Genomic DNA, 26167 nt, shown 5'->3' with positions numbered 1-26167 from the left:
ATGTACCCATAAAAAGAATTTTTTTCATAAAAAAAAAACCTTTCCGGGAGTTCCCTGAATCCACTGTACTTGGATTTATCGAAATCCGTTAATCCGTTCTCAAGTTATCACACGACAAACAGACAGACAGACACAGCTCATTTTATAAATAGATTATTTGTGATTGCATCCTTCTGTTCCCTCCCCATGCCATTATTGTTTTTAAATACACTTGGTCTGGGTGTATTCTGGTTGTCCTGGTGGCTTCATTTGGAAGTTTTTAATAAATCCTGTTCAGGGTTGATAGACTGCAATTGACACCGCGAGATAAGATCACATCACGTGACTTAGGTTCGCTCGGCCTCATGAGATCAGTCATGTAATCCATGAGAGGTGCGACACTCGCCAGATTTGGTGACTCCAATCTGTAGGGTAAGGTGGCTTTGGACGCGATAATCCAGCAGGGGTTATTCAAAACGGATGACTGTCGTGGTCACTCTGACGTGACCCGCCGGACTCAAACTGGGAAACCGAAATGGACCAGCGGCTGTAACAGTATCAATGGACAGCAGCTTCTGGAACATTAGGTCGAACATATAATGGGCTGTAATGGCTAGCAGGATGACCTAGAGGTACACACACTTGCCTGTAAGTTGTGTAGCCTGGGTTCGAATCCTGATTCAGCTATGAACTGTCATCCTGGTGTTTCACATGTGGGGTGATTCACCAATGTGTGTGCCATCCCTCGGATGGCCGTTAAATGGGATTCCTGTCTGTTGGAATTAGTTGATGGATGTTAAAGATTCCATGGTGTCCTTTGTGAAGAGTAGGTGAGCTATGGCCGACACCTTGGCCAGATTCCAAATTCCTGCTTTAACAACTGCTGGGAAGGCAAGGCAAACTACCCAGTATCACCCTTTCTCAGGAAGCTGCTTTGCTGCATGGATGCTCTATAGAGAGTATGGCACATTAGAGGGAGTGGGGGGAAGATATATACATATATCTATATATCACACACACACACACACACACACACACACACACACACACACACACACACACACACACACACACACACACACACACACACACACACACACACACACACACACACACACACACACACACACACACACACACACCTATATACATACATTGGCTGTCAGAAGTCAAACATGCATTTGTGAAAACTCTTGGTCTGACTAATAACTATCAATTAAATATTTCAACATCTGTGAAGACCATCATTCGATCAGTTTTTGAGTTTGGACATGAATGATTATTAACATTCATTGCACATTAGTAATTGACATCTATTGAACAACCTAAATGTCTTTGCGCCTCCAGTAAAACTACCCACAAATGCTGGAAGTAATGCTTACAATCCCGATGGGTCGCCACTTCACGACTGAAAGTGCAGGAATTTTTTCATGGTGCCGGCGTTTGCTCATCTACTCTTTCTGAAGTACACCTTGGGATCTTTTAATGTCCACCAACAAATGCTGGCAGAAGTAATTCCCAGTTTAATGTCCATCTGATGGATGGCACACACATTGATGCCTCGTGCTGCTTGTGAAACACAAGGTTGAGGGTTTAGAGTCATGTTGGGATTCTAACCCGTGCCAGACAGCTCCAAGGCGAGTGTGCATGCCTCGAAGCTATCCTTTCAACCAAATTGCACCCCGATGCAAACAATGCGATAAAAAAACACATTGCCCCCAAAATACGAGGCACTTCTTTCGTATGGCAGCTTGGCTGCCAGGTCACTATCATTTTGTTGGGGCACGACTATGCCGCTGATGCTGTGCCCCTCTACCAGTACACTGGTACTCATTTTGCTGACCTCAGAAGGATTACAGGCTGAATCAACCCCACCTGGTGTTAATTCAGTGGCAACGAGGCATGAACTCAGGCCTCTGAGATTCCAAGCAAGGCACTTACGTGAATGCCCCACAGATGGCGGTAAAGTGTCATTGCTTCTAATTCCCCATCCGAAACAAGCCAACAGGATCATCCTGCAGGATGATTTCAACACCTGGTTCCACCTGATTTGAAGACCTTGACCTTGGAAGGATTGCTTGATTGAAATTCAAAATAAACTATCATGAAAGGCAAAGGTTAGCTGAAATTGCTGCAAAAAAATCCTCAAATGTATCCATATAATTGTAATGAGTAAAAGTAGTAGAGGCGAGCGAGTCTGAGATGGAAGAGTAGAGTGAGAGAGCTCAGTGGGCCAAAGTGAACAAGAGAGAAAGAGAGAAAGAGAGAAAGAGAGAAAGAGAGAAAGAGAGAAAGAGAGAAAGAGAGAAAGAGAGAAAGAGAGAAAGAGAGAAAGAGAGAAAGAGAGAAAGAGAGAAAGAGAGAAAGAGAGAAAGAGAGAAAGAGAGAAAGAGAGAAAGAGAGAAAGAGAGAAAGAGAGAAAGAGAGAGAGAGAGAGAGAGAGAGAGAGAGAGAGAGAGAGAGAGAGAGAGAGAGAGAGAGAGAGAGAGAGAGAGAGAGAGAGAGAGAGAGAGAGAGAGAGAGATGGGAGGCAGGTGAGTGACCCAGAGTGAGCTGGTTTGAGGTGAGAGAGAAATGACAGAGATGCCATGTCAAGACAGCAGATACAGTAGAGAGGTGAGCAGAGTATGGACAGGGGAGCTGAATGAGAGAGGTCATGAGTATGTTTGAGGGAGACGAGATGCAGGAGGTGAGGTTGTTGATTGAAGAGAGACATGCGGTGATTTGTCATGAGAGAATATGTGCTGTCTTTTCGCAAGTTGATTAATTGTATTGCATGCAATATTGCATTGCATGCAATAGCTAGTCGACTTTGCTCTCAGATTTATGAAATGTACTTTCTTGCTTTTATCAAAAACCGAAGCCTCTCTTAAGAATCATTAATATTTAATTGAAGAAGGAAAAGTCAATAATTAGTGAAATCGTAGTATGGGTGGACCTAAAGGGGGAGACGAAGTGTGGTTGTTGCCATGGAGCCATGGCCAAGATGGTCAAGGGCACAAGTTTTCATACAAAGCGGTTGCTGATGCTGAGGTCTCTGGCAAAAAAAATCAAGTGGTTGTTGTGGGCTTGTAAGTTGTGCGATATTGTTTGTTGTCAATTGGCGATAATAGGACTTTTGGGAATTATTCCATCAAAGTGAGATGATCGTGCAAATCAGCAAACTCCTGTAGAATGTCAGATATTGTCTTCCGCCTGTGCTCAAATGAGCATTGTGAATTGTGTGAAAAACAGAATTTTTTTTGGAAGGGAGTTGAGAAATTGCTTGTAGTTGCTAGAAATGAAGCTAACCTCCCTTTGAGACATGGTAGGGATTAGGCAGGGCGACACATGACATTTTCCTTTCGGCTGCCCTATCGGGCGAGGATATGGACACCAGGGATTAGTTTCCTCCGGAGCGGTGACCATCAAGGATGAGAACGGCAATCCATGCACAACACCTTTGGTGCAGCAACAGGGGTGGCGGAGATACTACACCAAGGTATTTGATGTGCAAAGCTAGTTTAATCTAAAGGAAATACAGAATGCGAGGCAGCGGCCACAGAGGATACAATTAGAAAGCAAGCTGTCCATGCACTCGATGCAGCCCTGTTGAATCTGCAGCTTCCACTTGAGCCTCATCAAAGCAAAGTTTTCCGAACCGGCCACATCATGTTTTTACCTCCACCACCGAAGGTGGACGGAGGTTATGTTTCCACCCCCCCCCCGCCCCCCTGCTTGTCTATCTGTGTGCACAATATCTCAAGTTGTGGACGGATTCGGATGAAACTTGGTGGACACATTGGGCGTGTGAAAAGGACAAATTTGTTTGATTTTGGTGAACATCCAATCCGGATCTGGATATGAGCGTTGTTTAATCTTCAACATGATTCTTCACCATTAAGAGATAGGGCCAAAAATGATATATCGCATGATATTTCAAGAATGTATTGGGCCCGATGTGTTCTCTTGGATCAGGCCTTGCGTGGCGGAGGCACGCGCTCGACCTAGTGGCCTTGGAGTTGTGTGAAATTTTCGTCCCTGTGCGAAGTGTTTTTTTCGTTTTCTGCGTTAAACGTCGTGTTTTTCTGGCAGTAACAAGGTTATTGTTTGTGTTTTCATCCTATATTTTCACTGTGACATCTTACCTTGTTGTGCTGTGTATCAAATTTGTTTTCATGTTGTTCAAGGCCTACTCGGATAGCCACTGTGAAAAATCTATCGTCTCTTTTGACGTGTTTCTCATTTTGCTTTTTCCTAACAAAATATCGTACTTTCTACCTCCAAAGTTATCCTATTTCCCCTCTTCACTTTAAAAAAACAAAAAGTTTTTTTTTCACTCCAAAACTATCTCACTCTGCCTGTACTTCCTTCTTTCCTGGACCTCATTCTTTATCTCTCCCTTTTCTCTCGTACATCGATATCTCATACGGAATCTCCATTGAATCTTCAGTGAATGAAAATGCTTCTTCCTTATTCCTTTCAAAGCATTTAAAAACATTTTAAAATGTTTCACTTTCCTAAATTCTCTGTCAGGAGAACCCCATATGTCCTTATCCTTATCCTCCTTCTCCCACCACCTGTTTCCCGTGCCTTGAACAAAAATTCTCACGACTGATCTCATGATCTTTATCTTCGTCTGTGCAATCTGGGAATATTGGTGTCAAATCGTTCTTGGTGTAGGAATCCTGAATGTCCTTTCATGGTGCCGGTACCCACCCCCACAACTCTGACAAGCCCAAGTCCTTCCCGCCGCACCTCTTCTATGTGACCTCCTCCTAAGCATCCCTCCACTTCACGTCCCCTCTTTCCGCATCCTTCCTCACCCCACACTCTCAAAGCTTCTTCCTCCAACTCCCTCCCCCTTTTCCCACCTCCTCACAGCCTCCTTCTCATCCTGCCCCTCAAACCCTCTCTCCCCCATCATGTACCTTCCTAACATCTCCTCCCCTGTCCCTCACTGTGTGGACCTGAAACATCCGAGGCCTCTGCTCCAACCTGACAGATCTCTCAATCGAGGCTACTGCTGAGAAACTGGAAGTTATCTGCTTCACAGAACCGTTCCTTCCATAGGACATCCCTGACTCCTTAGTCTTAATGTCTCTCCCAGGCTGTTGTCTCCTCTGATTTGATCAGCCTGCCTGAACCCTGCCATGGGGGCAGAGTTGCACTTTTCGTCATTAACTCAATTTCTCATTTTCTTTGTACTGATCTTAAACCTCCCAACTCCCAGGAGTACCTTTCGCTGCAACTCCCCCTCTGCTCTCACCTCTTGTTACCATAGTCTGTGTGTTGTACCATCATCCAAACATTGATGACTCTTACATCTCTCTCCCTCACAGACAACATGGACCAACTTTTAATCACTCATCACAACTCTCTCTCTTCCTCATATGTGGCAATTTAAATTGTCATCATGCAAATTGGCTGGGTGTTGGTACCTCTCTTACCAACCATGGCACTTCAACAAATGACTTGTGTGATTGTATGGGACTGACTCGATGCGTGAACATTCTGACCCAGATTTCTTTTTTCTTCTTCTCCTTCTTTTCCCTTTATAAGGAGTGAGGTCCAATGGTACTAAGCTTCTGCCCTGCCTTGATCACGATACTCCTTCACTTTCCCTTGTCCTCAGCCAACTCTCTCCACTCTCCAACCACCCCCACCTTACTGATATCCCTCCAAACACAATCTTCCAATCTCAACTCTGATCTACCTCTTTTCCTCCTACCTTGTTCCCTCAACCTATCCGCTCATTGCCATTCTCTATTCTTCCATCCGCACCAAGTGTCCAGCCCACTTCAGCCGGCTTTTTACGAATCTCCACGTTAAGCTCATCTGCACATCAGTCTGCTTCCTCAGTTCATTCATTCTCTTTTCCACTCTCTTCATTCCTGCATTCCTCCTGACCCACTTATTTTCCCAGACCTACAATCTCTATTGTTGTCTCTGTCAGTGCCACTGTTTGTAGACCGTAAATGTTTGTCAAGACACCGATGTCACACAAGACATCAAAACTTTCCCTTTCGATTTTCTTGATATTTTTCCGTCTGCCATGACTCCCTCCCACCCTACTCCATGTATTTGTGCCCACCTGAATCCTCTTCCACACCTCTGCCTCCGACTTATCATCACCAGTCACTGTTTCTCCCAGGTAATCAAACCTATTTCCCCGTCTGATCTCAGGTCAGGTCAGGGTCAGGTACGGGAGCATGTGCCGGAGCAGCGCGTCTGATCTCCTTCCCCTCTAACCTGAAATTAATTTTCCTTCTCTGCTGCCATACCCACATCACCTCCGTATTCTCCATACTCATCCTCAGTCCATGCTTCCAGAATTCCTCCTTTCACTCCGCCAGTACATCCTGCATCTCTCACGTACTCTCTGATACAACAGCCAGATCATATGCATACACCATCCTACCCAGAATACCTTTCAAATTTACACTACTGCTTACCAGCTCCAATGCCATGATAGATATGAATGGGCTGATAGAGCTTCCCTGCCTCAAACCGATGTCCACACTGAACTCCTCCGACATATCAGGACCAACCAAAACTCTTCCCTTCGTTCCCTTGTGCATCCCTTCCACCAAATTAATTTCTGCTTCCGGCACTCCCATCCATCTCAGTGTCACCATCACCATCTCCCTCTTTCAGTAAACTTACATTTCAACAACAACAACCCTTTCTCAAGATATTCATGAATATTATATTTTTCCCCAGGTGCTGGGTATACCAGGGGCCAGGTTATTTACGTGACAGAAGGAAGGACATGCCAAATATTGAAGCGACTTCACCACTTAAAATTATCTCACTTCTCTCCGCACATGCACGATCGGGACAAATTGAGAGACAAAGTACTGTTAAATGGCAGGTTTGTTTTCCGATTCATGTTCCGATTCGTGTTCAAAATATAACATTCAATTTAAATTCAGTTGCTCCTTGAACATAAACTGATGCTTGTGGACAGGTGGAGAGACAGATCAACTGAGGCATGTAGTCCATGGGCCAGACCAAAATGTGGTACCACCCAGATGGACAAAGGCTCATAGTGTTTTTCTAAGAGATCTATGTCTGTAGTGATGGATTTAAGGATGATAACCTTTTTCTGTGGTAGTTTTTCATAGTAATCATCCCTTGATCTTGATGATGCATGTTCGGATTCGGAGCCAATAGTTTGGGGTAGGGGAAATTAAAATGATCACTACTGGAAAAATCATCCTATCAGAGCAAGTGACGACTCAAAATGCGTGTCCTGGGATCCTATACAGACTGAAAATAAATATTTTCCGATGTAGGTCAAATGTAGGTCTGCAGAGGTCAAAAGGTCATCAATTTTTGGGCTTGCCCAAAATCTGGAATACAGTCATAAACGGCCTTACAGCGGGTATGAACAGACCTTAATTGCCACTTTTACACCTCGAATTGTTTTAGATGTCCTGATATGATTTTAACCACCAATATTCAAGGATATTGCATAATGTCCATCCTGTACTAAACGAAAGACAACTTATGTAAAAAGGGCCTAAAAATGGCTGTTCTAAGGCAAGAAAATGGAAAATGTCCATAGCGTTGCAGCCAATCAACCTAGAGTAGTGAATGACCCCTTAAAATATTTGTATCGGAGGACTCTACAAGGCAGATCGCGAATTTTGACCTTCAAGGTCAAATTTTCAAGGTCAAAGGTCAAATGAGTGCAAAGTTTCGTAATGCAAATATCTATCAAGGACAATCAAGTACAAAGTGAAAAACCATGTATGTCACACTAATACTTCACTTTTAATCATCAAATTAATAGGAAAATGTTAAGAAAAGCCAAGAGAAAACCATCAATAATGCCTTAACGGTTAAGGGGTAAATGTTCAGAATATAATCGGAATACTGGCTGTAGTTCACCACCTTTAAAGTACCTTTTCGTGGTTATTAACAAAGCATAATTTTTGTTTGTGGGCCTGAAATCTTTAACACCATGGCATGGGAACATACTAGTATGTATCAATTTACAGTAACCCCCCCCCCCCCGTTGAAAATGGGAGTGACTGAACCATGACGTGAAGTACTTATTCGTGTCTTCTTGAACAAAGCATAATTTTAGTGCGTGGGTGGACGTGAAACTTGCTACATGTACACCATGGCATGGAAACCTACTAGTGTTACGATTGTATCAATTTACATTCGTTCATCGCCCCACTCCCCCCCCCCCCCACACCTGTTGTCCATAGTTTCTCCATTGTAAATGCAATAATGCCTCATTCATCATCATCTGGATCAGAATCATATTCCATGATGGTGTTCGTGTCATTTTCCTCAACTTCTTCAAGTTTTGAATAAGATATACCATGACCAAAACGATTCAATGTGTGTATAAACTCAACATTACCAGTTAAGGATTTGATGGCATATGGTAGGAGTACATGCTTTGGTGGCTTCTCAAGCCCATTCGTGACTGCATACACTAGATCTTGGCTGAATGAGGTGGTCAATCTTTGCACCCGTTCTGAAGGACATGAACAGTTCTCTTCACCGGTGGACAATGTACGGTAAAATTGAACCAATACCTGTGGAGTTCTGGAGATACTTGTATCAGGAGGCCAGGCTTTGCTCATCTCCTGGGATTTGATAGCTTGGCGCAATGCAAGAGCAGCCTGAGGAACAAGGCTATCATCAGAATTTGATTTGACCATTTCTAGCTCCTTTCTTACAGCCTGGTAATCTTTGACAAGACTATCAACTGTAAGCGAGGTGGGGAAAACAAAAAGATCACCACTGTCTTCATTAACAAAGTGCAATGTATCATTAAACTCCATCTCAAGCATGCGACGAATATGTTTTTTCGTTGACGGCTCAATAGTAAACCCAAGGGTCGCTAGACTTTCAGTTAATTTACATGTCTTCTGCACCATAGGAATCACATAAGGTTGGGTAAACATTTGTCTAACAAACGAGAACAAGTCACGTTTTTGCAATGTCAACGGTACCTTCATAGTTCATGTCTTCAACGTCATGATCTTCCTCGGCATCAACTTGTCCTTGTCCTGGTCATGTGTAGTTTCTGTAACATTTGCGATGATAGTGGCCCTCGGCGGCCACTAGATCTCGACTTACAAGTGCAAGAACTCTCTCATCCATCTTCCGTACCGCTGCATCCCTGATCGTATTGTCTGCCCGAAGTTGCTGACACTGAGCCAAACGTGTTCTTGTCTTCGAATTATTTAACAAATTTGTCCTTTTCACAAAATATACACTTCAGTTCATAGAGTCTAGAAAATTCACCACTTGACCTTTTGCTGGTACGTTAAGTTTGCGACTTCTGGGACTCATTTTGTGCAACAATCCTATCAAGCAGCTTTTTCAGCGTAAAATGAGAACGGCACTTTCGATGGTACCACACATTTGGCACCTCCCGCTCACCTAGATTCTTCGTCAAGTCCAGAATGCCACTGTGCTTCCTTATCTCAGCAGCTCTGAGTAACGTTTCCCATGAGTTGTAATCAACAGGAGATATCAGCTTGGTGCTTGGATCACTTTCAGTTTCACGACAGTCCAGAATACATTCGTATGGAGCCGGCTTAAACCGCTTTGGCACTGGAGGAGTGGCAGTTCCTGTTGCCATTGTTAGTCAACCGTCATACCTGAAAAAGACACAACTAAATCAATGGAAGCTTCATTATTACTTGACATTTGCCAAGTCAATCTAACTATATTGAAACTCATTATTTCGGCCAGGATTGAATCATGAGGCACAACTCCACAAAATAATGCATGCTCCCTGCATGACTGGCTCCAATGAGAAACAAGGGTGTGTGTGGTGTAGAGCATCATAACACTTAATATAGAGCATAATCATGTATTCTATTATAGAGTTTCTATATTACCTCCAGAGTCATGTTTTAGATTACCTGTGTCATTAGTTTACATTTCTGCACTCAAATCGGCTTTCTCTGAAAATGAGCTTGGAAGAAAGTGAAAGTAATTTGATGGCTGCCACCTATTGGCTGTAGTTTGAAACAGGGAGCATTCATTTTATTCTGACACCAGGCTAACATCAAGGCACAAAGTTCTTTTTGGAAACATTATAGGCCTACATATATTATCTGATTATATTCGGAACATTTACCCCTTAACCGTTAAGGCGTTATTGATGGTTTTCGCTTGGATTTTCTTCACATTTTCTGATTAATTTGATGATTAAAAGTGAAATATTAGGGTGACATACATGCTTTTTCACTTTGTACTTGATTCTACTTGATAGATATTTGCATTACGAAACTCTTTAAAATTTGCACTCATTTGACCTTTAACCTTGAAAATTTGACCTTGAAGGTCAAAATTCGCGATGTGCCTTGCAGAGTCCTCTGATACAATTATTTTAAGGGGTTATTCACTACTATAGGTTGATTGGCTGCAACGCTATGGGCATTTTCCATTTTCTTGCCTTAGAACAGCCATTTTAAGCACTTTTTTTTTTACATGCGTCGTGTTTCGTTTAGTACAGGATGGACATTATGCAATATCCTTGAAGATTGGTGGTTTAAAATCATAGCAGGACATCTAATAAAACAATTCGAGGTGTAAAAGTGGCAATTAAGGTCTGTTCATACCCTCTGTAGGGCCATTTATGACTGTATTCTAGATTTTGGGCAAGCCCAAAAATTGGTGACCTCTGCTGACCTACATTTGACCTACATCGGAAAGTATTTATTTTCAGTCTGTAGAGGATCGCAGGACACACATTTTGAGTCGTCACTTGCTCTGATAGGATGATTTTTCCAGGAGTGATCATTTTAATTTCCCCTACCCCAAACTATTGGCTCCGAATCCGAACATGCATCATCAAGTTCAAGGGATGATTACTATGAAAAAACTAGCACAGAAAAAGGTTATCATCCTTAAATCCATCACTACAGACATAGATCTATCAGAAAAAAACACTATGAGCCTTTGTCCATCTGGGTGGTACCAATTCCTCAAAATCTGGCCTCTGGCCCACGGACTAATGAAACAATTCCTCTAACCCCGCTTTTCGCTTCGCGTGCGCGGGGTAACTAGCAAAGCCAAAGGTAAACAGTGTCAGGAAGAGGACGGAGATAGATGTAAAAAAAACAACAAAAAAAACATTTTAAAGGCCACACAACCACATTTCAGCCAAGTAGTACACGATATGATTATTCGAGTATTATTACTCTTCAACCAACGTGGCACATCAACATGTGGCAATGCATGATGGCTGTTTGGCAAATGGAGGTGAGATGTTCCGGGCTTGTGGAAAAAGGTAATTTGTTGCTGATAGTGAAGGACATTCAGTTCTGCAGAAATTCGAGTATCTACAGAGCCATGCCATAATTGAACATCATTCTTTGAGAGGTTTTCTTGATTGTGAGTAAAAAAAATTTTTATGTACTGCTTGAGGAACATATTACATCGATCCACTCACAAACATTCTCTTACTGTTGTTTCTCCAAAGTGTTAACTTTGAGACACATTTAGCAGTACCCTAATGGAATCTGTCACACTCCATAAATAGCATCCTAGTGGCTCTCTGGGACACACTGGAGATCCCATCATTGATGCTGAACCTTTATACAGTAGCTTGAACCTAAACTAGCCTATTACAGTTCACTGCAGGATAAAAGCCTCTTCTCTCTACTCATGTTGAGGAATGTACGACTGTACGATATACCCACCACTCGAGAGTGAGCAACCCATGAGAATTGAACCCACATCAGCCAGTGGAGAAAGAAATAATTCTGTAACCACTCAACCAGCTCCCTTGTACAGTATTTTAACTCCATAGATTCCCTGATAAAACTATGGCACACAGTGTGTGTGTGTGTGTGTGTGTGTGTGTGTGTGTGTGTGTGTGTGTGTGTGTGTGTGTGTGTGTGTGTGTGTGTGTGTGTGTGTGTGTGTGTGTGTGTCGGGTGGGCCAAAAGTCACTGAAGGTTTTCCTGTTTTTTAAACTTTTTTATTTTTAATCATTATTATTATTATTATTATTATTATTATGTTTTTTTTACAGATAAAGAAGACCAGGGAGATTCATTATGAATAAATTTACCAATGACCTGCGTGTGTAAATTGTTGAATTTTATTACTCCATTAGGAAATCAATAATTCAAACTCAGAGAAAATTTCGCAATAATTTTAATGTTCGAGAACAACCATCAGGAAACACGATTCGGAACTTGATTGCTCGTTTTGAGTCAAAGGGGTCTGTTCATGACTCAGCCCACAGTGGAAGACATTTAAAAAAAAGAGATGATGATGGCAATGCAGTGTCTGTGACTGGTGAGCGATACAGATCAATGATGGAAAATTAATTTTTTCCAGAAGTGAAAAATTCACCAGAAATGTTGTTCCAGCAAGATGGAGCTACGGCCCATACTGCTTGGCCAACAATGGAGTAGTTGAGGGTAGTTTTTGGTAACCTAGTTAATTTCAACATTTGGAAACGTTAATTGGCCTCCACGTTCATCAGATTTAACGACCACAGATTTTTTTTTTCTGTGGGGGTACCTTAACGATCTCGTACATGTCAACAAGACACAGACACGAGAGGAATTGAAAAACAACATTTTCCGAGGAAATTGCACCGATTGATCAAAGAGTTTTATCCTCTGTAATGGATCACGTTTTGGAAAGAGCAAGACTTTGCGAAGAAGCCAATGGGGGCCATTTGCAGGACATTATTTTTCACAATGAATCTTAAAAAAAAAAGACATTTCATGAATTAAACTACCATTTCCAATTTATTTCATTAATTTTTATTTTTATTTAAAAATAAAAGTTATGAAAAAAAAGGGGAAAACCTTCACTGACTTTTGGCCCACCCTGTATATTTATAATATATGAATATATATTTATATACATTTATTTATATATATTTATTTATATACACACACACACACTCCATAATGTGATGTCTCGACTCTTGAGATGTGCAGACCTGCCCTCTGAGTTGTCTAGCCTTTGTTCGAATCTGGGCCCAGCTTTACACTGTCATCCTGGTGTTTTGCAGACAGGGTGTGCTGTCCTTCAGATCGACGTTAAACTGAGCCTCCCATTTGCCAGCATTAATTTATGGACAATAAATATACAACTGTGTTCTTTCCTGGTGGTGTAGCTAAATTCCAAATTCCTGCCCTACCTACTTTGAAGGAAATGGCAAACCACCTGGCATAACCTGTGTCAAGAAACTGCTTTGGCAACACAACCACTCTGCAAAGAGTATTAATATATATATATAATATATATATATATATATATATATATATATATATATATATATATACATATATATATATATATATATATATATATATATATATATATATACTGTACATATATTGTAAAACCATGTGCTTGAACAGTTTCATAAATGGCAAGGACATGTTTCACGTTTCTCTCTCTAGATTTAGGTGTAATTCACAACTTGACTTCGAAAGGACAGGAGTGCTTGGAAGCATCACTGGAAAGTTATACTGCATTGTAATTCCTGTGAGAGGATGGGTGTATATGTTTCCACTCTGAATGGCACCAACTCTGGTGGTTTCAAGTTCTGGGAATTCTAATGCATAAAATGTGTCGTCGAGCCCAAGTTTCAATGTGGGACTCTGGGCATGCTCCTCCCTATGGAAAGTATTGAAAATTGCAGATAAATGGTGGCATTTCCTGCACTCGAAGGGAAGAATTTATACTCTGGCCTCTTCTTCTTCTTCTTCTTTCAAATGTTTGAGGTAATACCATGAGAAAGTAATGACTTCAAGAGTTGAGGACTTGCTTTTCAAAATATTGTGGTTTTCCTGTTTGACATTCCCATCTGAGAACTTATTTGCTGTTACTGATATCCAAGGTTGAAATCCCTTCTTTTTTTTTAATCTTGAGTTACAGGAGAAAGGTAACGTGCATTGTCATTTTGGTTGACCTCCGTTAATAACTCCTATTATATGTGTGATTATACATACAATCTCGTCCCTGAGTCTGAGACCACTTATTAAATAATCATACTTGCATTGATACACTCAATAGCAATTTGAACAAATGCCAATGATTCCTGAAAGGGGAGGCTCATTTTCCTTCAGGAATCTCCATTTAGGGAATGTGATGCACAAAACCATTTTATTAAAATAGGATTTTAAAACATTTTAATGAATGTGTCACAGCAATGTGTATGAGAGTGTGAACATGTAAACTTGTGAAAAGTGTATCACACTCACAGGTGCATTTGACAGCCAAGACTCACTCGGACAAAGACATTATGAAGTGTTATTTTACCTTCCGTTTGCTATTTAAAGAACTGGACCTATGCATTTTTAATCCTTAATGTTCCTTTTACACATGCATGCTGTTCCTGAGTTCCTGAGTTGGTCTGGTACTCGTCTTCAGTGCATGGAGTATTCACTTATGAATGGGCTTTCTGGAGTTTTCCCTGATCACGTGTTTTCTACAGAAATACAAGCAATTGTAAGCCTCAGCATACACACATTTACGTCGTGATACATCGTGGCTTGGCCACCACAGTAAAGAACGAGAAGGGCACTCGGTGGAGTGCATACCTCCATCACACAAAGTCTGATCCAGGAGAACATATCGGGCCCAATAAATTTTCGAAATATCATGCTATATATCGTTTGTGGGCCCCATCTCTCAATGATGAAGAATGACTTGAAAAATCAAAAAATTCTCGTCTCCGGACTGGATTCGGATCTTCACCAAAATGGAATAGATTCGTTCTTGTCACACGCCCAATCTGTCCACCAGGTTTCGTCCGAACCAATCCATAACTTTTTGAGATATGGTGCTATACATTGGTTTAGCCCTTTCAATGTTGAAAAATCACTTTAAAAATTCTAGTATCTGGATCCAGATCTTCACCAAAATCTAACCAATTCGTTCTTGTCACACACCTAACCTGCCCACCAAATTCCATTCGAATCCGTCTACAACTTTTGGAGATATCCTGCGCACAAACAAACAAACAAACAGACAGACAGACAAACAAGAAAGATGCTGTACACGGCATGATACTTGCAAAATCCATAAAACAAATTTGACCTTAAAAATAATATGTGGTTAAATTAAATGACCAAATGCACAAATACTCTTCAAATTTCAATTCAATCTGATGAACATTGACGATTTTAGAAATCTGGCCTTTGTTGACTTTTTTGCCTATGTTGACCTCAAAATACTTGTTTGTTGAATTCAGCACCTGATATGCAAATCCTCCTCAAATTGTAAGTGAATGGTAGGAAAATTAAGGATTTCAGAAATTCCACTGAAGTTGTGGATGGTCTATGTTGTCCTTTTGGTCAATGTTCACCTCAAAAATAATTGGCTGGTTGAATTCCATGACCTTAAATATAAATACTCTTCAAATTTTAAGTCAATTGGATGTAAATTGAGGATTTTAGTCATCTCACCTAAGTTGTTGAGCTTTGGCCTATGTTGACCTTTTGGCCTATGTTGACCTCATAAATAATTGGTGGTTGAATTCATTGACAAAATATGCAACTCCTCTTCAAATTTCAAGTGAATTGGATGAAAACTGAGGATTTTAGAAATCTGACAAAGTTATTGACCTTTTCACATTTTGATCTCAAACAATGGGCTTCTTCGCTTCTGACGAACTCCACAAGGTGGTGAAGTTTCATTAAGGGCCCTGTCACACCTTAAAGTTTTAGCCAGCGTATGGCAACGTATCAAAATGTATGTAAAACGCTGGCGTACGCTGAACTATTGATGTTTTTTTTTTCCAGTTTTGGGCGTATTCATAACGAGTTGGACATATGCATAACGTATTAGTAACGTACACAGAACGTTTCGATAACTTATAGATAACTTATACCAACGAATGTTTAGCGTGTTGTCGGCGTTCACAACCTATGCCCAACGATAGTCTAACTTATGCATAGCGCTCGGCAGCGTATTGCCGACGATCACGTGGCGTAGCCTATTAATAGGCTGCCACTCAATGATTTAAATAATAACCACACTAGAAATCGAAGTGTCAACATCACCTTCATGCGGAAGAAAAAAAAAAAGCATGGAGTCTGGAACACTGACGGGTTCCTCCTGTGAAGCCCATTTTTATATACCAATTCCCCTAAACGCTGCCAATACACCATTATACGCTAGCTGTAAGTTAGAAACACGTTCAGTAAGTTCTGTGGTCATCCGGAAGACGTCAAATACGTCTACATACGTCAATATTTGTTGGAGATACGTTACACATAGGTTAAAAGCATGTTACTCATAGGTTAGAAATAAGTTTCGGGTACTCTAAGCATTACCTCGACGTGTTTCGACTTATGAGTAACTTACAAGTAACGTGTGTCGACGTGTGTCAATGATCGCATAACGTGCCTACAACTTATGGCCAGCATATGCGGAACGTGTGAATCATACGCTGGCATACGTCGAAAAATTTTGAACATGCTTAAAATTTGTCGACGAGATCGGCGTACTACGACGTATGCCAGCGTGCTTCAGCGTGCTCTTAACGTATACAAAACTTACCCATAACATATTCGAAGTGTGCCAGCGTATTCGCCAAATTTTTCATACGCTGGCATACGTCGAAAAATTTTGAGCATGCTTAAAATTTGTCGACGAGCTCGGCGTACTACGACGTATGCCAGCGTGCTTCAGCGTGCTCTTAACGTATACAAAACTTACCCATAACATATTCGAAGTGTGCCAGCGTATTCGCCAAATTTTTTATACGTCGGCATATGCTGGCTAAATCGTCAAGGTGTGACAGGGCCTTTAGATCATTTTAAAATCACGACCTGCAGGCAATCGACGTATATACAAACAAAGAAAGACAGACAAACAGACAAAATAACGCACAAGACCAACCAATATACCTGAAAAATCTTCGATTTTCGCAAGTAAAAACATACAGACAAACAGACAGACAAGGGTTAAAACATAACCTCCTTCCACCTTCGGTGGCAGAAGTAATAACATAAAGAGAGGCAGGAAGTCAGTGCATGTCCTTGTGATTTGGTGTGTGTAACATTATTGTGTCACACCCTCACTGCCCTTTTACAATTCCTCGTTAACCATGCGTGGTCTTCCGTTGTATCCCTCCAACACTAATTTTATTTTTTGCTTCCTCCTCTCTTACTTTTATCACAGAAAAGCACAAATTGTTTGCCTGCATAAAGAGAGGAAGGTACAGCTAGTGGACAAAAATATGAAAACACCTGGGTAAATGAGGAACACCAAGGGTATTGAAAGCAACGGCTTCCACATAGGTGTGGCCCATGTGTTAATTTTGCAAATAACATCCCAGCATACTTAGGGTCATGTATAAAGATGCTGCACAAGCCTGGTTGCCTATAATTATGGCTATCAGTGCTGCAAGAGGAGACCTTTGTGAATTTGAAAGAGGGGTGATTGTTGGGCCGTATCCTGGAACAGCCTGCATGTCCCGATTCTTTGAATAAAGAATGTTCCAGGCAGCCTACCAACATTTAGAGGTTTTAAATCACTTTTACTATGTTTTAAACACTCCAAGTGCGGCGGTAAAAACTGTGCTTTTTCTACACAACCACACGTTCCGCCAGACAGGGAAGAGCCGCCCTCGCTCCCTCCCAGCAGAGATGATGCAACACATGGGCGGAGCATAAATATGCATGAAGCAAAACAAGATCATGCATGAGGAAAAGCATGGAAGGAGCACAGATATGCATGAGGCAAAACATGAACATGCATCAGGGAAGACATTGGTGGAACATAAATATACATTTTACAATCAAGGTTGGTTACATCACAGGGTGCATTTAGCAGGATCTTCAGTGACAAAGACAGCTCAATTTGCTGATATTTCATGAGCAACAGTATCTGAGGTGATGTCAGCATGAAACTCCAAGGAAAGGACATCATCAGCAAAGGGAAACAGTGGGTGGAAGCGCATACTTCAGAATCATGATATCCGTGCATTAATTTGAAATGCCAAGCAAAGCAGATGAGCAAATGCAGAAGAATTGACTGTGAATTTCAACCTGGGTTCACGCACAGCCAGTTTCATCAAAAACGGCCCGCCGAGAATTCCACAGAGTGGATACCCAAGTTGGGGTGCAGTGCACAAACTGCTCATCACACCTGGCAATGCACATTTGTGAGTCCAGTCGTGCAAAGAGCACAGTCAATGAACTACTGAGCAATGGAAAATGTGATGTGGGCAGATGAATCATCCTTCAAAATGTTATCGGCAAAGAGATGAGTGCAAGTGTGGTGCCAATCGAAAGAACTCTACAACCCTGAGTGCTTGATTCGATGAGTGAATGGTTCTGGGATTCTGTCATGTTGTGGGGTGCATTTTCCTAGCATTGTTTGGGTGCAGCCATTCCTTTAGAAACAAAGGTCAATGCCATTCACTACTTAATGGTACTGAGTGATCATTTTCACCACATGTTGCAGCATTTCTTTCCTAACAGGAGGGATGTCTTCCAGGATGATGATGCCCCCATCCACAGAGCACATGTGGTCACCCATAGGTTTGATGAGTATGACACTAATGTTATCCATATGTTCTGGAACGGTTTGCATGTCCCGATTCTTTGAATAAGCCTTCTCAGTCACCAGATCTGAACCCAATTGAGCATTTATGGGATATTCTGGAACGACGCCCGAGACAGCGTTTTCCACCTCCATCAAACAAGTATGAGTTGATTGACTTTCTCGTGGAACAATGGTGCCGCAATCCTCCTGCAGAATTCCAGAAGCTGGTGGACTCTATGCCATGGTGCATACAGGGCGTACTGGCTGCACATGGTAGCCCAATATCCTGTTAAGTGACTTCACATTGGTGTTTACATTTTTGTCCAATACCTTTATGTTGAGAGGTATTGGAAGGCGGTATGCACACGATGTCTGCGCAATCCCAGTTGAAGATCATTCATTGATCAAAATGCCAGAATTGATCCTTGACTCCTGGTGGTGGTACCTTCAGTTGAGAATATGGGTGTGAATGATTGTTTGGTTGCCTCTTTCTCTCGGCAGATACTTAACCACAATCATTTCTTGTTTCAGGGTCGGTTTACAGGATGGTGATATGGTCTGGCTCGATGGACAGCGTTCCCGTCTCACCTCCCTTGTGATTTATGTGGTCATACAGTCAACTCAAAGGCATTAAAGCATAATGCCATCTTTGTCTTTGGCTGAACAGGTAATCACAAATCTGTCTATTAATTTGCACTGAATAATGTAATTATGTACTGTGCTGTGAAAGTGAAGGGTTTAAAGATTGAATATTACTTTTCCAAGCCAGGCATATCTATTGACGATCCCACCAAATTAATGAGGGCTTATAGTAACTTTGGGAACTTGCAACTTCATAGGCCACTCATGAGCCTCGAATGCTACAGATGATCACTGAATTTTTTTCTATTAAAATAGATTTCATCAATCGATTTGTGATTGTCTAACTTTGATGGCAGCTAAGTGAGGGATTATAATTCTTCCTATTGTGGTGCTTTTAAGGCCTTTCAGTTGTTCGAGAGAAAAGTATTTTTTTCCTCTTACTAGACTTATCAGTAAACCCAAGTTTCTAGTTCAATTTATCAAACTTTGAAAGTTGTTTCGAAAAGTTTCCTGTTTATGCACTCACCAAATACTTGAACTTGAACTTCAAAACAAAACATTCTGGGTATTTTCAGACAAACATTTTTTTCTATCTCAAGTACTTGCAGAACCATGAAAGATGACTTTGTCGCAAGTTATTTACATTATACATTAATAGTATAAAGAGTTTACAATATTAACCAGATTTACATGCGAAATAACATTTACACTAAAAATTTTTTACATTGCAGAGAGAGCATTCCTTCTGTCATACCCAGCTGTCATTGGCACTTAATTTTGACATGAATGCTTAACTTGCTGGAGGAGAACTTCATAAGTTATGAGAACTGTTTTACGACCATTAGATGAGGAATTTCTGTCCAACAGGTAAATGCGGAGGTGGTGCACATATCTTTGAACTGTCTAGTCTGGGTTAAATTGTTGACTGGACGATAAACAGAGATTGGTGCTTCACAAGCAGTGCTGTATTTCAGTGTGCCGATGCTTAGATAAACGTTGAACTGTTTTTCAATTTCAAATCTCCATCTGATCTGTGGTCTACATCTTCTTTTTCCAGCTTCTCGAAGTTGCCAGTTTGTAATTATTGTTCTCCACCAGTTGTCCGTTCTTCTTGCTACGTGTCCAGTCCAGCACCATTTTATTTTTTATGCCTCCTCGACGAAGTCCGAGATGCATTCGTGATCGGTTTTCGTTAGCGCGATATCTTAAGGATGGCTGAAGAGATCAAAGTCAAAATTGGTACAACTATGTATAATGATGTAAAGATGAACGGATTAGATAACGGGCTCAATAAGTCAAAGGTCAGAGGTTCCATTAGGTAAAAATTCTGTTAATGTGCTAACTTGTGAACCATTGATGGGATTTCGACCAAACTTGTTGTAAATACATATTGTTGCGGTTCTACAAAACTGCCTGCCTCTCAGGCAATGGCACCCAACATACAGTGATCCCCAGGCAGTTATTTCGCTCGTTTTCGTACAGTTATACCTTCCCCTCATGTCTAGTGGGTTAACAGGACGAAGTGTATTGCGTGGGTCTCATAGCTAGGTCTATGAATTATATCTCTGTCTCCTATTCTGATTTCTATTCCAACCCTTTCCTTTTAGCCATGGTACAAATCAAGCAAGCACACATGCCATGCAATATGCGATTGAATAGCAAACACACCACGATATAAAGCGAGCACACAAAAGCAAGCAGCCTCCTGTGGCTTGGAGCCAATAGAAGCACAATAGATACTGTACAGCACACGCATCGCGCGCCATTATTTCATTGAAATATGCGTGCCAATTTCTAACTGGCATCTCACCTTGCTCACCGACACCAAAAACTCACCACTTCGACCATCAACACCTCCCGCACATGGGAAAAATATTCTTACACCTCCTCGTGCCTCTGCATCTACAATTCACCACTATACGGAGGAGTGCTGCACAACTCGGGATGTCCTCGGACCGCGTGAAGCAGGGCCAAGCAACGGACGTTGATAGCTCGACTGCATCTCGCAGGGGATGTCCCCCAAGTGAGCATGCGGGATTGATATGACCCTCGTCCAGTCGCCAGAACATGGCAAGACAGGGGCGGAAAGGAGGGGGTCATGGGAAGGGTGATCCGGGAGCTTGGTACAGGGCCCGGGTGTGCATTTTGGCTCATGAGAGGGAGCCCGTGGGTAGTGGATGGGCGTGCATTACTATTTGGCATTCAGACTGCACTCGGGGCACGTTCGGGGCAAGGGTGCCGGTTCATACCCTATGTTGAGTCAGGAGCTCTGGGCCGTGTCGAGCCGGATGGGCGAATGAAACCATTTCCGGCAGTGGGAGCCTGGCAGGGCAGGAATAGGGCCGCTGTGGCCCAATAGTATAGCGGGATTTGGGTCATCACCCAACCCTTTGCCCGAGGCTCATAAAAGGCGGAGCACAGAGCCACTCGCTCTCTGCTTTGCCCCCTTCTTCTCTGCTCCTCTCAGCTCTGTGTTGGTTGCTCCTCGTTGCGTCTGCCCTTTGCTGGCTCTTTACTCACAGTTGGTGTGCGACTATGAGACGTGCTTCTTCTTGAAGACCATTGCGGAGCGCACGTTGCCACAAGCCCCGGCAAAGTGATTAAGCTGGAGATAACATGCCAACTCTTGAGGTGGGAACGTTCAAGTAGAGCATCCCACAGAGGTACATGCTATACCAACAGACCTGTAAACGACCAGGTTAAGGAACTTTCACCTCACGTATCTTCTCTCCTCTCTCTCTTTCCACTCCTCTATCTCATCCCCTTTGAACACACAAAAGAGCATCATTACTGACTCGCAATCTCATTTTCCTCTGGCACACCCCACCCCCCCCATATTGCACTACATCACAACTCCCACTCCTACACCTCAGACACCAGCATTCCTCCCTCCTACCTCTCCCTAAGCATACTGTGTTGTGTTGGTCTGCCGACCATGCCAGGTATTGCAAGACTGTTTATCCTCATCTGCTCTCTCTCTTACTCTCTGAACTCTATATAATCTTCCGTGTGTGTGTGTGTATGTGTGTGTGTGTGTGTCTGTGTGTGTGTGTGTGTGTGTGTGTGTGTGTGTGTGTTGGCGCCTGTCATCGCATAAGTTAAGATTGTAGAAGTTCGAACGGGATAAGTCTGCTCTGTCTGCTTTTGTAAATTGCTTTCCTTTTTCCGCACCTTATGAATTCCTTGCTATCCTTTGCTGTATATACGAATAAACCCAATTGACTGTGCCACATACCTTTCCTCGCTTGATTGCAAATGAATGCTTGTGTAGAAATGTTCCCAGCTGGTTTTCGTCTTTTCCTTCATTAGTCCAGCATGGTTCATATTCTAGCTTAGCCGAAACGTTATCCCCCAACGATCCGTTTTTCTAGGTTCTTGGCAGTTATGGTTGGCTGCATCTGATCCGGTAAGATGATCTGGTTTGAATAAGGTGTACCAAGGGCATGTCCCCCAGTAATTAAACCACGTGACTTTTCGGTGAACGGTATCAGATGCAGGACCCTCAGTCACGTGGTCGAGTTATTGGTGTTCACAGTCGATTAGCGACCCGCAGCATCACAAAGTTACTCGTGTGCGACGGCCTGCAATTCCGGAGAGTCTGGTGGGAACCTGAGGTACCTTGCCCCCTCGTGGTCTTCTCATCCCCAACTCCGAGTCCACAATGGGTCTCTTTTCATGGTTTTTAATTCACCAGACTCGGTGTTGTAATGGTTAAAGTATCTGATCTAAATCTGGGAGGTCAGTGGTTCAAACCCTGGCTGAGTCACACCAAATACTTTAAAAATGGTATGTGCTTCTTCCTTGGTGAGAGAGGTGACGCCATCGTCATGGCATCACTGGTACTCAAAGCGCTGCAGGAAGTGACGGCACTTCCCCATTGCTCACTGGCTCTGTTTGTCTCGTCTAACAGTCCTGTGTTGTGTCTCATGCATCCATCTGTGTGTGTGTGTGTGTGTGTGTGTGTGTGTGTGTGTGTGTGTGTGTGTGTGTGTGTGTGTGTGTGTGTGTGTGTGTGTGTGTGTGTGTGTGTGTGTGTGTGTGTGTGTGGGGCAGCTACACTAGAAGCCTTATATCCTGTAACAACATCAACAATAACAATAACAAAAAATGCTCTCATCGGTAGTCTGGTGAGATCACTTCATTGTTATTTATTACGAGCAAATACCACCCATCACTTCGCTCACTGGAATACGAAGAGAGGAATACAGAGAAAGAGGTGTGGGAGAGAGAGGAGATGGGGTGGGGGGGGTGGGGAGAGAGAGGAGGGAGGTAACACTATATCAATGAACGTGCAGGAGGTTGAGCAGGGCAAAACAGTTTTTGAGCAGCACAAATGCTTCGCATGCATCCATTTGCTCCAGACGGCCTGCCATATGGATCAAGTCATCGTATTTCTTGAGAATAGCTTTGCGTGAAAGCCTCGGGGAGATAAGAGCACCAAGAAGAGTACAGTCATTGATCAAAACAATCTTAATATCAGGGAGCACTGCCTTAAATATGGCCTCGGTAAGTTGACAGTCATCCAGCGATGCATAGTTGAAGATGGTCAACTTGCACTTGCCACCATTGATCTTGAGGCCAATGTCGGTCAACTGGGCAATGATATTCTGGAGGTCAGCCAGCACTTTCACGGGTTCATCCTCAAATGATGCGTCATCGAGGTACCACATAATTAACTCTGACTGAAACCCCTGGCTATTGGGTTGATGCCCAGGGAAAACAAGACCTGGTCTGAAGGGATCACCCTGTTGAACGCCAGTTGCTGAATAAATTGCCTCATTACCAAATAACAAATCAGAATGCCTGGAGTAGGCCTGCCAGAATAGTGGATAGATACTTGGGGTGCGTCTTCGTACTTCAGATAAAAAAGTCACGTCTCAAGCAATTAAATGCATTACGTATGTCAATGCTTAGAAAGATGCAATTTGGAGGTGGATTCATCAGACAAAGTCTGGCAGCGTGGACAGCCGCTTCACACCCACTTTTAGTTGAATAGCCCAACTGGACAGGACGTTGCTCAGCCTCAAGATCTTCAGAAAAAAAAAATCAGACTGCGGCCTTGGTCGTGAGACAGCTCAAAGTATTGCCCATAGCGATCGGACGAACACCATCCTTCTTAGTTAGAGCAAATAAATTTGCACAGAAAAAAAACAGGATGTGCGGCTTTGGAAACCTCTCCCCGCAGAATCATGTAAAAGGAACAGGGTAAGAGATGAAATTAAGCAGGCCCCCACATCGGCTGATTCCTTGCCAAAAAGAGCCTGAAGATATCCCGGTCTGAGCCCATCAGGGCTCGCAGCTGACCCAGATGGAAAGAGGTTGACCGCGATTCTGACGGAATGCTCAGAAAGAACTATCAGGCGCAGCCGGGAGGTTGAGTTTAGGAGGGGCAGCTGGGTATTTGGCTTTGAGGGCTTCGGTAGTTTCGGTTGATTGTGGGGAATGCCCCTCACAAGACGCCAACTCTCTGATGGCCCCCTTGATATCCATAACGGCAAATTTTGCTTTCACCCTTCTGTTGATATGTTGAGATTCATCGGCTTTACAAGGCTTAATTGTGGAGTTGCCAGAAAGGATGACTGGAAACGGTGGACTGGGGGGAAAAAAAAACACCAGCTACCTGATGCTTGATTTTAGAAGTCAATGAGACATCAGGGGAGACCGGAGCCTCTTTATCGGGCCAAGGGGGCCTGGTTCTTGAGGACAACGTCATGGAGAAGTTTGCCAAGCACATCGGCGACAGGGATATGAACACCCTTGGTTACTTTACGGCATACCCTAAAATTATTATGACATATCACTAAGTAGGTGGAAATGTCCATTGGTTGGGCCGGGATAACCGGGGGCCTTCGGTGCAATCCCAAGGCAAGGCAGGACATGACTAATTGGTCATAAGTGCCGCCGCCTGACGCCCAGACAATTTAACACACGAATAGTGGTAATAAGAATTACATAACCAGCACTGAATGGAACGCTTCCTCGTGTTGGTGAGCTTACATTTGGAGCAAGAGGAGTAATGGCTGAGACGGCCGTCCCAGTGGCCACCAAACACGCATCACTATTGTCGACGGAAACAGTGGCACTGCCAGGAGCCACCGAGCCCCCGTCGCTATCAACACTGGCTCCAGTGGCACCGCCAGTGTCCGCCGGCCACCCATCATTGTCATCGCCTGTGCTGGCATCACATATAACATATATATATATATATATATATATATATATATATATATATATATATATATATATATATATATATATATATATCGCCTGCGCCGGTTCAAAGAGAAGATGAAAGATAGATAAATGACTGACATACTGCCGAGTTCTTCTTCATGGGTCTTCAAATTTTCTTTGCCTCATAAGCTTCTCACATTAAATGTGGACATCAATGAATAATTAGAAGTCAATCAGACAAATTAAGTGTTCTTGATATTTCTTTTCATGACCCATTAATGGCTGAATGGCTTGGTTGTGGAGTGGGTAAACCCTTGGTGCATTCTCTCATTGTTGTGGGTTCATTTTCCAAGGCTGATCAGTTGAAATTTCTGCACCCTTAGATGGATTAAAGACCTGGACAGGATTGTTTGTTTCCCATGAAAACATTTGCAACTTGTCATGAAAGCACCAACAGTCAGTTAAGTGTATAGATGTCTCCACAATAAATGCTCCATAATCAAGTAATTCCATGACGAATGACCAATGATGTAAGTTTACCAATAATGCTAAGAACCCTGCTGAAAACAACATTTTATACTTCTCAGTGATAAAAATGATCTTGTTCAATACAGATGCTAATTGAGGAGATGGAAAACTTCTGGTTTGGTAACAATATAATTTTCATGCAATTCATTGAAACTGGTTATTAAAGCAAAAAAAACTTTTACAACTTTGTAGAAACTGTGAAATTAGCAAAAGAAGAAAGTCAACATAATTAAGCAGGGAAATTACAGAGTGAATTAAGGAAAAGTATAAAACTTTTAGATTGTACAAAAAAAAACTTGGTTAGAGACAAAGTAAAACTTTGAGGAAAAAACACAGAAAATAGTTCCACAAACACTAATGCAGGCATAAAAGCAATTTGAGGAATATTCGAGTGCAAGCAAGATTTATTTATTTT

The 26167-nt window shown here is 42.4% G+C and overlaps 1 long non-coding RNA gene across 1 annotated transcript in view; it reads left to right on the top strand.

Moving 5' to 3' along the window:
* LOC147023453 (uncharacterized) overlaps window positions 1-26167 on the top strand; it is a 49017-nt gene that overhangs the window by 5391 nt on the left and 17459 nt on the right. Inside the window, exon 2 of the long non-coding RNA XR_015059744.1 lies at window positions 19000-19135. This is a non-coding gene — a long non-coding RNA (uncharacterized LOC147023453). The remainder of the gene's footprint in view (window positions 1-18999; window positions 19136-26167) is intronic.

The sequence above is a fragment of the Eptatretus burgeri genome, chromosome 7 (genome assembly GCF_056783735.1).
Source record: "Eptatretus burgeri isolate ZD-2024b chromosome 7, Ebu_testis_v1, whole genome shotgun sequence".
Classification (NCBI taxonomy): domain Eukaryota; kingdom Metazoa; phylum Chordata; class Myxini; order Myxiniformes; family Myxinidae; genus Eptatretus; species Eptatretus burgeri.
The sequence above is the reverse complement of the archived record's forward strand: the minus strand, read 5'-3'. Positions and strand labels throughout refer to the sequence as shown.